We start from the raw sequence: 14,233 nt of genomic DNA on the forward strand, positions 1-14,233 counted from the left end.
CAAAATTACCCCAATGAAGTGTAAATCCAGTGCAGTCTCAAACCTGGTTTACAAAGTGCTCAGTGGGATCTTTGGACCTCACAGATATTTGGTAAACCTACCTGCCCTTGTTTAGAGAGTGTAGATTCTCCCCTCTATCTACAGATTGAGAAAGTCTCAAACATGTATCTAGGTGTAAGCAGAACTCTCTCCTAAACAGGACAGGTAAAGTTCCAGCCAGGCAGGAGCCAAGCAATGTAAATAAGTTCTGACTGACTGGAACCCAAAGCACAGCTACTAATCCCAGATCAGTAGCTTCAGTGTAAATGCACATCCTAAATTAACATTCATGAATATATCAGTCATTAAGTCAGAATGTGTCACTTCAACTCTGGCATTGCCGGCCTCACTAATTGCTCAAAGTCTGTGTCTTTAATGGTGCTATTAGTCTTAAAACATAGAATCAGAAAATAGAGTCAAAAATGAAAAATTATTCATAAATTCTTGTAACTGTTTAATATTTAAAAAGGACCCTGGTAGTGAAATTCTCACTTCATTGGCATTTTCATGAATACACCAAGTCCCTTTGTAGATTCAAGATCAGTCATTAAACTGACATTAGACATTAAACAGTAATTTCCCCCAGTTTTTTGTTAGCTTGTGAAGTATTTCAGATATTTACATTTTTCTTTTCTGGGCTGTTAGTTTAGAATGCATACAATGATTATAATCATGGAGCTAAGAGTGAGAAGCACAAGATTCATGTCAGTGCAGTTTATAAACAATAATGTGCACATTCCAAGGTTCGATCTCCTCTAGATTAATTTCAAATAACTTCAAGATCAAACATGCTAAAAGCACATTTACTTAATCCTTAGATTTTGTAAAGCAGCTTTGAGTGAGGTGTGGGTCAAGCTTTACCAAATCAGTCCAGGTTACATTATTCTAGAAAGTTCTGCTATGGTGCACTGTGTTGCTAGAAAAAAGATAAAAAAGGATAGTGGCTCTGAAATTTCGGTGTGTACGAGAGTACGCTGGGCTAGATTAAGGGCCTGATGGGCCAAGGGCAAACTAATCCAAATGGGCCTATAATTATGTTTGTTCATGTTCATTACATTGCGTATATGATTCTGATTCTGAGTATGAAAACATAGGCCAGTATATTCAACAATGAAAGCATATATTCTGTATCAAGTAGGTATATATTCTGGTTCTGGTAACATTGCAATACTAGATTCCTATACATATATGCAAATTTCTCTCAATAACATGTGAAATAAAACAGGCTAGTACATATTCTGTTCTGTATATAGCTACATTAGTATATATAGGTCTTGTTTTTCCTCTCTTATTGTCTATTCTATTCAGCCTATTTGGGAGTCCTTATATATTTTTTCCTACATTTATTTGGTGGGCCTATGTTCTTTGGTGGGCCTGGGGCTACAGTTCCATCTGCCCCATGGTTAATCCACCCCTGAGAGTACGCCGTCATATTCCCTTTGAAATCCACCACAAGTTCGGGATTTCTGCAAGCTCTTGTGCATGCACGAAATCCGGAAATTGCGGCCAGTCAAAGTATGCATTGACAGACCATCCGTGTGGGCCCCGAAAAAGCAATCACTGGCATAGAATTGGGCGATTTGCCCAGACATAATACGCAGGGCCCATTTGCATCAGTGTAAGGGGATATCTAAACCATTAATTAAACATTTTCATGTCATACATTATGCAAATATTGGCCTGGATTACAGTTTTAACAATGTCTAAGATAATCAAAAAAATTTAATTTTTAGTGAGGTTGGTGGAATGAAGGTGATTATGAATGCAATTCCAATTCTGTAATGGTAATTAGATTAGATTTCGGGATTCCATTAAATCTCATTGGCGAGTCCCTTCGGAAATGATTAAAATGGAATTCTGCTTTATGATTGGAGGAGCAGGCCCAAGTGACCCCAGGTACGCTTCCGCACCCCCTACATGCCTGGGATCTGGGGGACATTACGTTGCCCTCCGCCTCACAGCCTCAGACCGCAAGTTTTTGCAGCCTCGCCAGCAGCAGGTAGGTTCTTAATTCTTTCGTAGTTTGAAGGCGTACAATGGAGGTACGCGTTTTCTAGCCCATTCTTTTGAAAGTGATGCACAAAGAATTATAAATAGGTGAGTGAAAACTGAATGACTTTAGCCCTAAGAAGTCCCATTACAGGGTAAAGTTTCCGTTAGGTTGCACTGGCTGGTTTTTCCAGCACAATTTTCCCAAAATCGGCCAAACCAGCGCTAAAGTTCCTGGAATTTCAAGCCTTAGTTATTTTCAACGTAAATCGAGTTTCCTCAATCTTTTGCACTGGTTTTAAAAGCATCATGCTGGAAGCAGGCCCCGCCCACAAAACTGGCCACACCCCAGATCGGATTAATCACCATGGCGAGTTTCCGCTAATTGCGCCCATTTGCGGCTCTTCGAAGAGGCTCTTAAAATTAAGCTTTTTTAAGGGGCAAGGGCACCAATAGACACATTTTAAAAGATTTTAAATGTTAAAAATATTTAATTTACTAAGAAACTGACTACTGTGCACCAATTAAACGTACATGGTTCTGTATAGCTTTTTTAAGTCATTTTCAGTTATTTAAATCATGTTACTCACAGATGGTGGACTAGGCACTTTTATTAAAAATGCTTATTTTTTGTGATTAAACCCATTTATAATTATTAATAAAATTGCACCAGGTTACCACTCTTAAATATAATGCAAGGGAAAAAAAATAATTATGTTCTAAAACATTGCGGAAGATGTTACGTTTGTGATTATGCAAATGAGCTTGAGCAGAAATTTGAACCATAACCTAACTTTGGAAAACGAGCACAATTTTGAACGCAATTTGCACCCGGATTGCCGATTGTGCCCAAAGCGGAAGCTCTACCCCAAGATTTTGTCATGGAAGCTGCAGCAGCTCATCGGGCTGATTGTGATGATGCTTACTGTCTAACCCCAATGAGATTATAATAAGTAATAGGAGAAGCAGCATCTCTATCACCATCATTACTGTCATAGTTTACCCTTGTAATGTATGCACCTGTCAGTGTGTTCACAACTAAAATAGTTGTAGAGCTGTTGCATTGTGAGTGGCTTAGCCAGTCATGTGATCTTCACAAGACTCAATAAAACCCCAATCAGTTGGGTCTAGGTCAACGACAACAACTTGTATTTATATAGCGCCTTTAACGTAGTAAAACATCCCAGTGTTATAAGACAAAACAAATAAATTTGACAAGTCATCCACGATGAGGTATGCAGTTGTGAGCCTAGTGGATGAACTGGTAATGTGTAGTGTGATTGTTAAACCTTTGTTAATATACCAACTAATTCTTAATAGCAAAGTGTTGCTATGCATTCTTAAGCAAAGAACCTATGAAGCAAATTCATTACAACACTGTTTTGTTCCTTGGTCCATTCCAAAGATTGCTAGAATGCAATCTTTAAAGGAAACCTGAAACTGCATTGTTTAATTTACTTTCAGAGTGCTCCAAATGCTATTGGTTAATTTTGGTTGTGAATGAGGTGCACCTTTGATCATGAAGCTAGCAGAGCGAAAGGGGTCGGTGGTACTGCCTCTTTTCGCAAAATAATGATCTCCACAGAAATGCAGTAAACTGACTCCAAAGATGTGACTCATATTGATAGTGAAGTTGGAATCTATCATAATCCAAAATATTAATTGGGTTTCTTGCCTGCACTTATCATCTGAGTTCCACATAGAATTGTACCAAGGATGCGGAACTTCAGTTATGTGGAGAGACTAGAGGAGCTGCGATTATTCTCCTTAGAGCAGAGATTAAAGGGAGATTTGATAGAGATGTCCAAAATCATGAATGGTTGTGATAGTGTAAATAAGGAGAAACTGTTTCGAGTGGCAGATGGGTTGGTAACCAGAGGACACAGATTTAAGGTAATTGACAAAAGAACCAGAGGTGACATGAGGAAAGAAAAATTACGCAGTGAGTGGTTATGATCTGGAATGTACTGCTTGAAAGTAGAAGCAGACTTAATAGTAACATTCAAAAGGGAATTGGATAAATGCTTTAACTGGATAGCTCTTTCAAAGAACCAGCATAGGCACGATGAGCTGAATAACCTCCTACTGTGCTGTATCATTCTATGATTCTATAGAAGTGTTTAAGTTGACAGTCACATTTCAAACCATCTGTTTGTCACTGATTCACAAAAAAAATCACCTTTTTTTTCCATTGTGATTGGAGGTTGTCAACATCAATCAGTTGAGAGAGTTCAAGAGTGGGACTAGAATCTGTTAGAATCAAGTCAGTTGGTGAGTGGGACTGAGGACTGTTAAATGAGTTAAATACTTTCGACAGTTGCAGCTGCTGGTGTGTTTATTCAGTGAATGTCCTCAAAGAGGTGGTGTATCATAAACAGCTGATCAATTGGTGCCATTAAAAACTTTTTATTTTCCTTAAAGGAACTTTCTGAGGAACACCATAATGTGAAGGTTTATTATCATTACAGGTTGAGCGTCCTAAATCTGGAATTCTGAAATTTGGACACCGGGCCAATCTGTGATGGAGTCATCCGGAATCCGGAAAATGTTCCGAAATCCGGACATTTTTTTAAACCGATTACCGCTGCAAGTTGGGCCGAGAGCAAGGGAAAACCCCCACAAAAATTCCAAAAAACAAAAAAATAAAAATTCACAAAACATTTACAAAACCCTTACCTACTAAATCGCTGAAAAAGAATTAAAAAATAAAAACTTTAACTTATCTTTTTTGCAGGACTTCAACATAGGTTTTTCCTGGCTGCCGACCCGTGACCTGGAACCGCCAACCCCTGATCCGCAGACGACGCTACCGAACCCGGAACCGTCGACCCCCTCCCGCTCCACCGCTGACCCGCCAGCTCCGTTGCTGACACCCCCCACCCCGCTCTGCCGCCAGAGTCCCCTTCCCCTTCCTCCCCTCCCTTACCTTGGCTCAGGCATTTCTGGATTTGGGATGTTGGAAAGACGTTCCGAAATCTGGAAATATCCGAAATCTGGAACGACCTTAGTCCCGAGGTTTCCGGATTTAGTACGCTCTACCTGTAATACTATTTGCAGCTTTTTTTTTGAGATAAAGAGGCTGTTTCCCGTGTTTTTTTTAGAATTTCTATCAGTGGACTTGCAAAACTGCTGGGGTCTGGCCATAAAATAGGAAGTGGGTTGGAGTGGATGATGAGTCTAACATTCAAAAAAAAAAATCACAGGGGGTAATTTTAACCTCCAAAACTGGATTGTTTTGGGTCGGGTCGGATGTTAAAATCTTAAAAATCTCAAGCCCGAACCCAAGCTGCCTCAAATCCGCCCACTTCCAGTTTTAATGGCGGCGGGACAGTGGGCAGGGAACCAAAGGCTCGCAGGAGAGGGGGTGGCCCATTTAAATAAATGCGACTGCATGCCTCAGATTTTATCTCTCTTCCAGCTTTAATGCTGGCCAGCCGGGTTTCCCGGGCCTTGGGACACCTGGCAGCTGAAGGGAAGTGAGGACTGCTGCATGGAAGAGTCAAGTGTCTTTCCAGTACTGCTTGTGGGCCAGGAGGAGCAGGAGTACTTTCTCCCAGACCCCAAACTAACCTGCTTCTCTCTCCCGATCGGACTCCCTGCAATGGGACCACCCCGCGATCCGAGCCCCCTGTGATTGTGTTAAATCCAAGGAAGAGGCAGATAAATTGGCCAGAAAAAGCAGCAAACCTGAGGACTGGGAGAAATTTAGAATTCAGTAGAGGAGAACAAAGGGTTTAACGAGGAGGGGGAAAATAGAGTACGAGAGGAAGTTTGCTGGGAACATAAAAACTGACTGCAAAAGCTTCTATAGATATGTGAAGAGAAAAAGATTAGTGAAGACAAATGTAGGTCCCTTGCACTCAGATTCAGGTGAATTTACAATGGGGAACAAAGAAATGGCAGACCAGTTGAACAAATAGTTTGGATCTGTCTTCATGAAGGAAGACACAAAGAACCTTTTGGAAATACTATGGGACCAAGGGTCTAGTGAGAAGGAGGACCTGAAGGAAATCCTTATTAGGCAGGAAATTGTGTTAGGAAAATTGATGGCATTGAAGGCTGATAAATCCCCGGCGCCTGATAGTCTGCATCCCAGAGTACTCAAGGAAGTGGCCCTAGAAATAGTGGATGCATTGGTGATCATTTTCCAACAGTCTATTGACTCTGGATCAGTTCCTATGGACTGGAGGGTAGCTAATGTAACACCACTTTTTAAAAAAGGAGGGAGAGAGAAAACGGGGAATTAAAGACCAGTTAGCCTGACATCAGTAGTGGGGAAAATGTTGGAATCAATTATTAAAGATGAAATAGCAGCGCATTTGGAAAGCAGTGACAGGATCGGTCCAAGTCTGCATAGATTTATGAAAGGGAAATCATGCTTGACAAATCTTCTAGAATTTTTTGAGGATGTAACTGGTAGAGTGGACAGGGGAGAACCAGTGGATGTGGTGTATTTGGACTTTCAAAAGGCTTTTGACAAGGTCCCACACAAGAGATTGGTGTGCAAAATTAAAGCACATGGTATTGGGGTAATGTACTGACGTGGATAGAGAACTGGTTGGCAGACAGGAAGCAGAGAGTCGGGATAAACGGGTCCTTTTCAGAATGGCAGGTAGTGACCAGTGGGGTGCTGCAGGGCTCAGTGCTGGGACCCCAGCTATCTACAATATACATTAATGATTTAGATGAAGGAATTGAGTGTAATATCTCCAAGTTTGCAGATGACACTAAGCTGGATGGCGGTGTGAGCTGTGAGGAGGACGCTAAGAGGCTGCAGGGTGACTTGGACAGGTTAGGTGAGTGGGCAAATGCCTGGCAGATGCAGTATATTGTGGATAAATGTGAGGTTATCCACTTTGGTGGCAAAAACACGAAGGCGGAATATTATCTGAATGGTGGCAGATTAGGAAAAGGGGAGGTGCAATGAGACCTAGGTGTCATGATACATCAGTCATTGAAAGTTGGCATGCAGGTACAGCAGGTGGTGAAGAAGGCAAATGGTATGTTGGCCTTCATAGCTAGGGGAGCAGAGAAGTCTTACTGCAGTTGTACAGGGCCTTGGTGAGGCCTCACCTGGAATATTGTGTTCAGTTTTGGTCTCCTAATCTGAGGAAAGACGTTCTTGCTATTGAGAACGTTAACCGGACTGATTCCCAGGTGGGCAGGACTGACATAATAAGGAGAGACTGGATCGATTGGGCCTGTATTCACTGAAGTTTAGAAGGATGAGAGGGGATCTCATAGAAACATATAAAATTCTGATGGGACTGGACAGGTTAGATGCAGGAAGAATGTTCCCAATGTTGGGGAAGTCCAGAACCAGGGGACACAGTCTAAGGATAAGGGGTAAGCCATTTAGGACTGAGATGAGGAGAAACTTCTTCCTTAGAGAGTTGTTAACCTGTGAAATTCCCTACCACAGAGAGTTGTTGATGCCAGTTCATTGGATATATTCAAGAGGGAGTTAGATATGGCCCTTACGGCTAAAGGAATCAAGGAGTATGGAGAGAAAGCAGGAAAGGAGTACTGAGGTGAATTATCAGCCATGATCTTATTGAATGGTGGTACAGGCTCAAAGGGCCGAATGGCCTACTCCTGCACCTATTTTCTATGTTTCTATCTTTCTATGATTGGATCGCCCCACAATCATGGTCTATGTGTGAGGCGGTGGTGGGAGGGGAGGTGGCGTGGGAATGTATAAGGCCAGCCTCAAGCACGGGGATCACACCTGGCACCCACACAATCCTCACCACAACCTTTCACACCCACTACTGATCACCTCCACAGGTCATGGCAATAAGGACTTGTAAAATGCTTAGGGGGGAGTGTTGTTATGTGCTCATGCCTACAATGTTATGATGTACTGTAACACTGAATGTACCTTCTCCCTGTATACACCTTACCTGTACACCAGAGTGTTCTGCTGCTGGAGACCTAAGGGTCACCTACACATTGCAGGTAACCCAGTATAAAAGGGATCTCACCTCTTGGTGTCCTCACTCTAGGAGCTGCTATAAAGGACTACAGTCTTCACAGTTTAAGTACAATACCCCTGCCTCATAGGGTCATTAACAGAGTGTCTACATACAAAATAGTAACGATCAACCAAGTCTCTTTACAGGACCAGTACCCACTACCCAAAGTGGATGACTTGTTTGCAATGCTAGCATGGGGGAAGTCATTCACCAAGTTGGATCTAACTTCTGCTTACATGACACAGGAGCTGGCTGAACCTTCGAAAAAATTGACGTGTATCAACACGCAAAGAGGACTGTTTATATACCACAGATGCCCCTTTGGGATTCGCTCGGCTGCGGCCATCTTCAAGGGGAATATGGAGAGTCTGCTAAAATCGGTTCGGCGCACCATGGTGGTTCAAGACAACATCTTGATCATTGGCCGCAACACCACCAAACACTTGCACAACCTGGAAGAGGTTCTCAAGCAACTGGACAGAGTGGGACTCAGGCTGAAATGCTCCAAGTGTGTTTTCCTGGCGCCAGAGGTCAAATTTCTGGGTAGAAATGTTGCGGCAGATGGCATCAGACCCACGGACTCCAAGACGGAGTCCATCAAGAATGCACCCAGACCACAGAATGTGACAGAGCTGCGTTGGTTCCTGGGACTCCTCAACTATTTTGGTAACTTTCGACTGGGGTTTAACACTTTGCTGCAACCATTGCATTTATTGCTACGCAAGGGTGATGACTGGGTTTGGGGTAAATCTCAAGAGACAGCCTTTAACAAGGCCAGAAACCTGCTATGTTCCAACAAGTTACTTCTTTGTATGACCCATGTAAGCGTTTAGTACTAGCTTGTGATAGAAACATAGAAAATAGGTGCAGGAGTAGGCCATTTGAGCCTGCACCACCATTCAATATGATCATGGCTGATCAAGCACCCCATTCCTGCTTTCTTTCCATACCCCTTGATCCCTTTAGCTGTAAGGGCCACATCTAACTCCCTTTTGAATATATCTAACGAGCTGGCCTCAACAACTTTCTGTGGTAGAGAATTCCACAGGTTCACAATTCTCTGTAACGAGACAGGAAAAATAAACGATCTCCTCGTAAACGATCCTCTCGGAATGAGTGATCACAATATGGTTGAATTTGTAATACAGATTGAGGATGAGGAAGTTGTGTCAGAAACGAGCGTACTATGCTTAAACAAAGGGGACTAAAGTGGAATGAGGGCAGAGTTGGCTAAAGTAGACTGGAAACAAGGACTAAACGGTGGCAAAATTGAGGAACAATGGAGGACTTTTAAGGAGCTCTTTCATTGTGCGCAACAAAAATATATTCCAGTGAAAAAGAAGGGCGGCAAGAGAAGGGATAACCAGCCGTGGATAACCAAGGAAATAAAGGAAAGTATCAAATCAAAGACCAATGCTTATAAGATGGCCAAGGTTACTGGGAAACTAGAGGATTGGGAAAATTTTAAGCAACAGCAAAGAATGACTAAAAAAGCAATAAAGAAAGGGAAGATAGATTACGAAGGTAAACTTGCGCAAAACATAAAAACAGATAGTAAAAGCTTTTACAGATATATAAAACGGAAAAGAGTGACTAAAGTAAATGTTGGTCCCTTTGAAGATGAAAAGGGGGATTTAATAATGGGAAATGTGGAAATGGCTGAGACCTTAAACAATTATTTTGCTTCAGTCTTCACTGTGGAAGACACAAAAACCATGCCAAAATTTGCAGGCCACAGGAATGTGGGAAGGGAGGACCTTGAGACAATCACTATCACTAGGGGGGTAGTGCTGGACAGGCCAATGGGACTGAAGGTAGACAAGTCCCCTGGTCCTGATGAAATGCATCCCAGGGTATTAAAAGAGATGGCGGAAGTTATAGCAGATGCATTCGTTATAATCTACCAAAATTCTCTGGACTCTGGGGAGGTACCAGCGGATTGGAGAGCAGCTAATGTAACACCTCTATTTAAAAAAGGGGGCAGGCAAAAGGCAGGTAACTATAGGCCGGTTAGTTTAACATCTGTAGTGGGGAAAATGCTTGAAGCTATCATTAAGGAAGAAATAGCGGGACATCTGGATAGGAATAGTGCAATCAAGCAGACGCAGCATGGATTCATGAAAGGGAAATCATATTTAACTAAATTACTGGAATTCTTTGAGGATATAACGAGCATGGTGGATAGAGGGGTACCGATGGATGTGGCGTATTTAGATTTCCAAAAGGCATTCGATAAGGTGCCACACAAAAGGTTACTGCAGAAGATAAAGGTACGCGGAGTCAGAGGAAATGTATTAGCATGGATAGAGAATTGGCTGGCGATCAGAAAGCAGAGAGTCGGGATAATGGGTCCTTTTCTGGTTGGAAATCAGTGGTTAGTGGTGTGCCACAGGGATCAGTGCTGGGACCAGAACTGTTTACAATATACATAGATGACCTAGAAGAGGGGACAGAGTATAGTGCAACAAAATTTGCAGATGACACAAAGATTAGTGGGAAAGCGGGTTGTGTAGAGGACTCAGAGAGGCTGCAAGGAGATTTGGATAGGTTAAGCGAATGGGCTAAGGTTTGGCAGATGGAATACAATGTCGGAAAGTGTGAGGTCATCCACCTTGGGAAAAAAAACAGTAAAAGGGAATATTATTTGAATGGGGAGAAATTACAACATGCTGCGGTGCAGAGGGACCTGGGGGTCCTTGTGCATGAAACTCTTTTGGAGTTTACCTGAAAAAACATAAACATTAAACCGTGCCACCCGCCCTGGATGACACACCAGACATTTATAAGGCCCTTTTTTTTCTTTTTTGTGGTTTTTTATTGTTTTTTTTTTTGGGGCACTAAAATCACATTTTTTCCAGTGCCCCCTATAAAAGGGGAGGGGGACACTAAAAGCACCGGCAATTAAAAAAAATTAAACTTTAAAACATAAAATCAAATTAAAATTTGGTTGCCGGGCGTGACGATGCACTCCAGTCCCTCCGGTGCCCACCTCTCGAGGAAGGCCGCGAGCGTACCGGTGGACACCGCGTGCTCCATCTCCAAGGACACCCTGGCGCGGATGTACGCGGAAGAGAGGCAGGCAGTCAGGTTGAACGACCCCCTCGACCGCCCGCTGCCTGGACCGGCTGATGGCACCCTTGGCCGTGCCCAGGAGCAGTCCTACGAGGAGGCCTTCGGACCTACCCGCTCCCCTCCGCACAGGGTGCCGAAAGATCAGGAGAGTGGGACTGAAGTGCAGCCAGAATTTCAGGAGCAGCCCCTTTAAATAATAAAACAGGGGCTGCAACCTCGTGCATTCCATAAAAACATGGAACACGGACTCTTCCAGACCGCAGAAATTGCAGGCGGCCTGGGAGTCCGTGAACCGGCTTAAAAATTTGTTGCACGGCACTGCTCCGTGCACCACCCTCCAGGCCAAGTTCCCGATGAATAGTGGGAGGACTCCCGCATAGAGTGCCCTCCATCGGGGACCCCCGCCTCCTCCGGACGGCAAGATGGTACACCATGGCGTGTCCGGACGGCCGGCGAGGATGGCAAAGTTGAGAGTGTGCAGGAGCAGCCCATACAGGAAACCCCTCCGCGCGGAACTGAAAGGCACGGAGGGGATTTCCTCGAGGCGGCTCAAGTTGTGAGGCGCCGGCTCCCGAGGGAGGTTCCGGGGTTTGGCGCCGATGAGGAATTCCATCCGGACAGGGGTCAGTTCGGACGGGATCTCCCCACATGCTTGAGCCTCCTCGATGCACCTAACGGAGTCAGGGCCCAAAGCTGTTTTTAGCGACTTGATGGCTTCGGCTGCGCGGCAGACGTTGGCTGAATTTAGGCGCCGCGCCAGCGTGCCTGGTGCCATCCAGTCCGCTCCTTCGCCATCGAGCAGGTCCCTGACCCTGGTCACCTCACCAGCCACAGCCCTCTCTTCCGACCGCCACATAAAACCTCGGTCGTGGAGGTACGGATTCCCGAGCAGCGGCTCCTGCAGGACAGCCGCCACTCCAGCCGGCGGAGAGCTGCGCTTGGTGGAGACTTTGTTCCAGACCCTGATGAGTTCCTTGTAAAAGACAGGCAGCTCCCGGAGGGCGGTCCTGACACCCCCCAAGTTCACAAACAGGAGCTGCGTGTCGTAATTGAGGTCGCGCTGCTGGCGGAAGAAATACGTCGCCAGAGCGCACCACCTAGGAGGGGGCTCGACGTAAAGGTATCTCTGCAGGGTCTGAAGACGGAAAGTCGCGAGCTGGGTACTGACGCACACCAACGACTGACCGCCTTCCTCAAGCGGGAGACTCAAGACCGTGGCAGAGACCCAGTGCTTCCTGTTGTTCCAGAAGAAGTCCACCAGCTTCTTCTGTATCTTGGCGACAAACGCAGGGGGAGGGGTCAAAGTGACCAGCCGGTACCACAACATTGCGGCCACCAGTTGGTTTATGACTAGCGCTCGACCCCTGTAGGACAGCACTCGGAGCAGTCCTGTCCAGCGCCCTAGGCGAGCGGCGACCTTGGCCTCCAGCTCCTGCCAGTTCGCCGGCCAGGCTTCCTCGTCGGGGCTAAGGTAGACTCCCAGATAGAGGAGATGGGTCGTGCTCCAGGCAAAAGGCCTGAGCTCCTCCGGCAGGGAGTCCACCCGCCACTGACCCACCAGGAGTCGGGAACATTTTTCCCAGTTGATTCTGGCGGAGGATGCGGCCGAGTAAATCTCCTGGCACTCACGCATCCTCCGCAGGTCAGCGGGATCCTCTACCGCGAGGAGCACGTCATCGGCGTAAGCCGAGAGGACGACCTCCACGCCCGGCCCTTGCAGAGCCAGTCCCATCAACCTCGTCCGCAAGAGGCGCAGGAAAGGCTCCACGCAAACGGCGTATAACTGGCCGGACATGGGGCATCCCTGGCGCACCCCTCTCCTAAAGCGAAGGGGCGCCGTCAAGGACCCGTTAACCTTAATCAGACACTCTGCGGCGGCGTACAAAAGTCGGATCCGGGCGACGAAATGCGTCCCGAACCCGAAAGCGCGCAGAGTTCCGAGCAGATAGTTGTGATCCACCCTGTCGAACGCCTTCTCTTGGTCGAGAGATAGGAAGGCGACCGACAGACCAGCCTCCTGGGAATGATGGATGAGGTCCCGGACCAGATGGATGTTATCGTGGATTGTCCGGCCCGGGACCGTGTAGGACTGGTCGGGGTGGATCATGTGGTCCAGCACGGTGCCAAGGCGAGCAGACATCGTCCTGGCGAAGATTTTGTAGTCCGTGCTGAGGAGGGAGACTGGGCGCCAGTTCTTAAGGAGGCGGAGATCGCCCTTCTTAGGCAGCAGGACGATGACTGCCCTGCGCCAAGAGAGGGGCATCTCCCCGGTCGCCAGACTTTCCCCCAGGACCCGCGCATAGTCGCTCCCCAGGACGTCCCAGAACGCCCTGTGGAACTCCACGGTCAGCCCGTCCAGCCCCGGGGATTTTCCCCTTGAGAGCCGGTCGAGGGCACCGGTCAGCTCCGCCAGGCTTAGCGGAGCTTCCAAATTTTCACCGCCCTCCGGGCTGACTTTCGGCAGGTCCTCCCACAAAACTCTACGCGCTTCCTCGCTGGACGGATCCGGAGAGAACAGAGCCCCGTAATATTCACGGACCCTGTTGTTGACGCCCTCCGGATCCGAGACGAGAGAGCCGTCGTCGGCCAGCAGCGTCAAGAGCTGCTTACGGACACTCTGCCTTTTTTCCAGCGAGTAGAAGAAGGGGGAGCCGCGGTCCAGATCCCGCAGGAACCGGATCCGCGACCTCACGAACGCGCCTCGGGACCCGACGAGCTGCAGGTCCTTCAGCGCGGCCTTCTTCGCTTCGTACACCGTCCGCAGGGCTGGGTCCTCGACGACTTGACCGAGACGGGATTCCAGGTCGAGCACCTCTTTTTCTAGGCGCCCGATTCCGGCCGCCCGCCTCTTGGTCGACCCCCTCGCGTACTCTTGACAGAAGACGCGGACGTGAGCCTTGCCCACGTCCCACCATAGCCTCAAGGAGGGGAAGCCCCCCTGCTTCCTTCTCCAGTCGGACCAGAATCGACGGAACGAGTCCTGGAACCGCACGTCCTCCAGCAGCCGGTTGTTAAAGTGCCAGTACGCGGACCCCGTCCTCGCGCGGAGCGAAGCGAGCTCTGCCCACACCAGGTGGTGGTCCGAACACGGCACCGGCCGCATGGAGGCCGCCGGGACGCAGGAAACGTACGCCCGAGACACGTAAAGGCGGTCGACT

General features: G+C 46.8%; 1 pseudogene; it reads right to left on the minus strand.

Annotated features, from left to right (window-relative positions):
- Positions 1 to 359: 359 nt before the first annotated feature.
- The window catches only part of LOC139266604 (forkhead box protein F1-like), a 59,045-nt pseudogene continuing 45,171 nt past the window's right edge, over positions 360 to 14,233 (minus strand).

Source organism: Pristiophorus japonicus, chromosome 7 (assembly GCF_044704955.1).
Source record: "Pristiophorus japonicus isolate sPriJap1 chromosome 7, sPriJap1.hap1, whole genome shotgun sequence".
Lineage (NCBI taxonomy): Eukaryota > Metazoa > Chordata > Chondrichthyes > Pristiophoridae > Pristiophorus > Pristiophorus japonicus.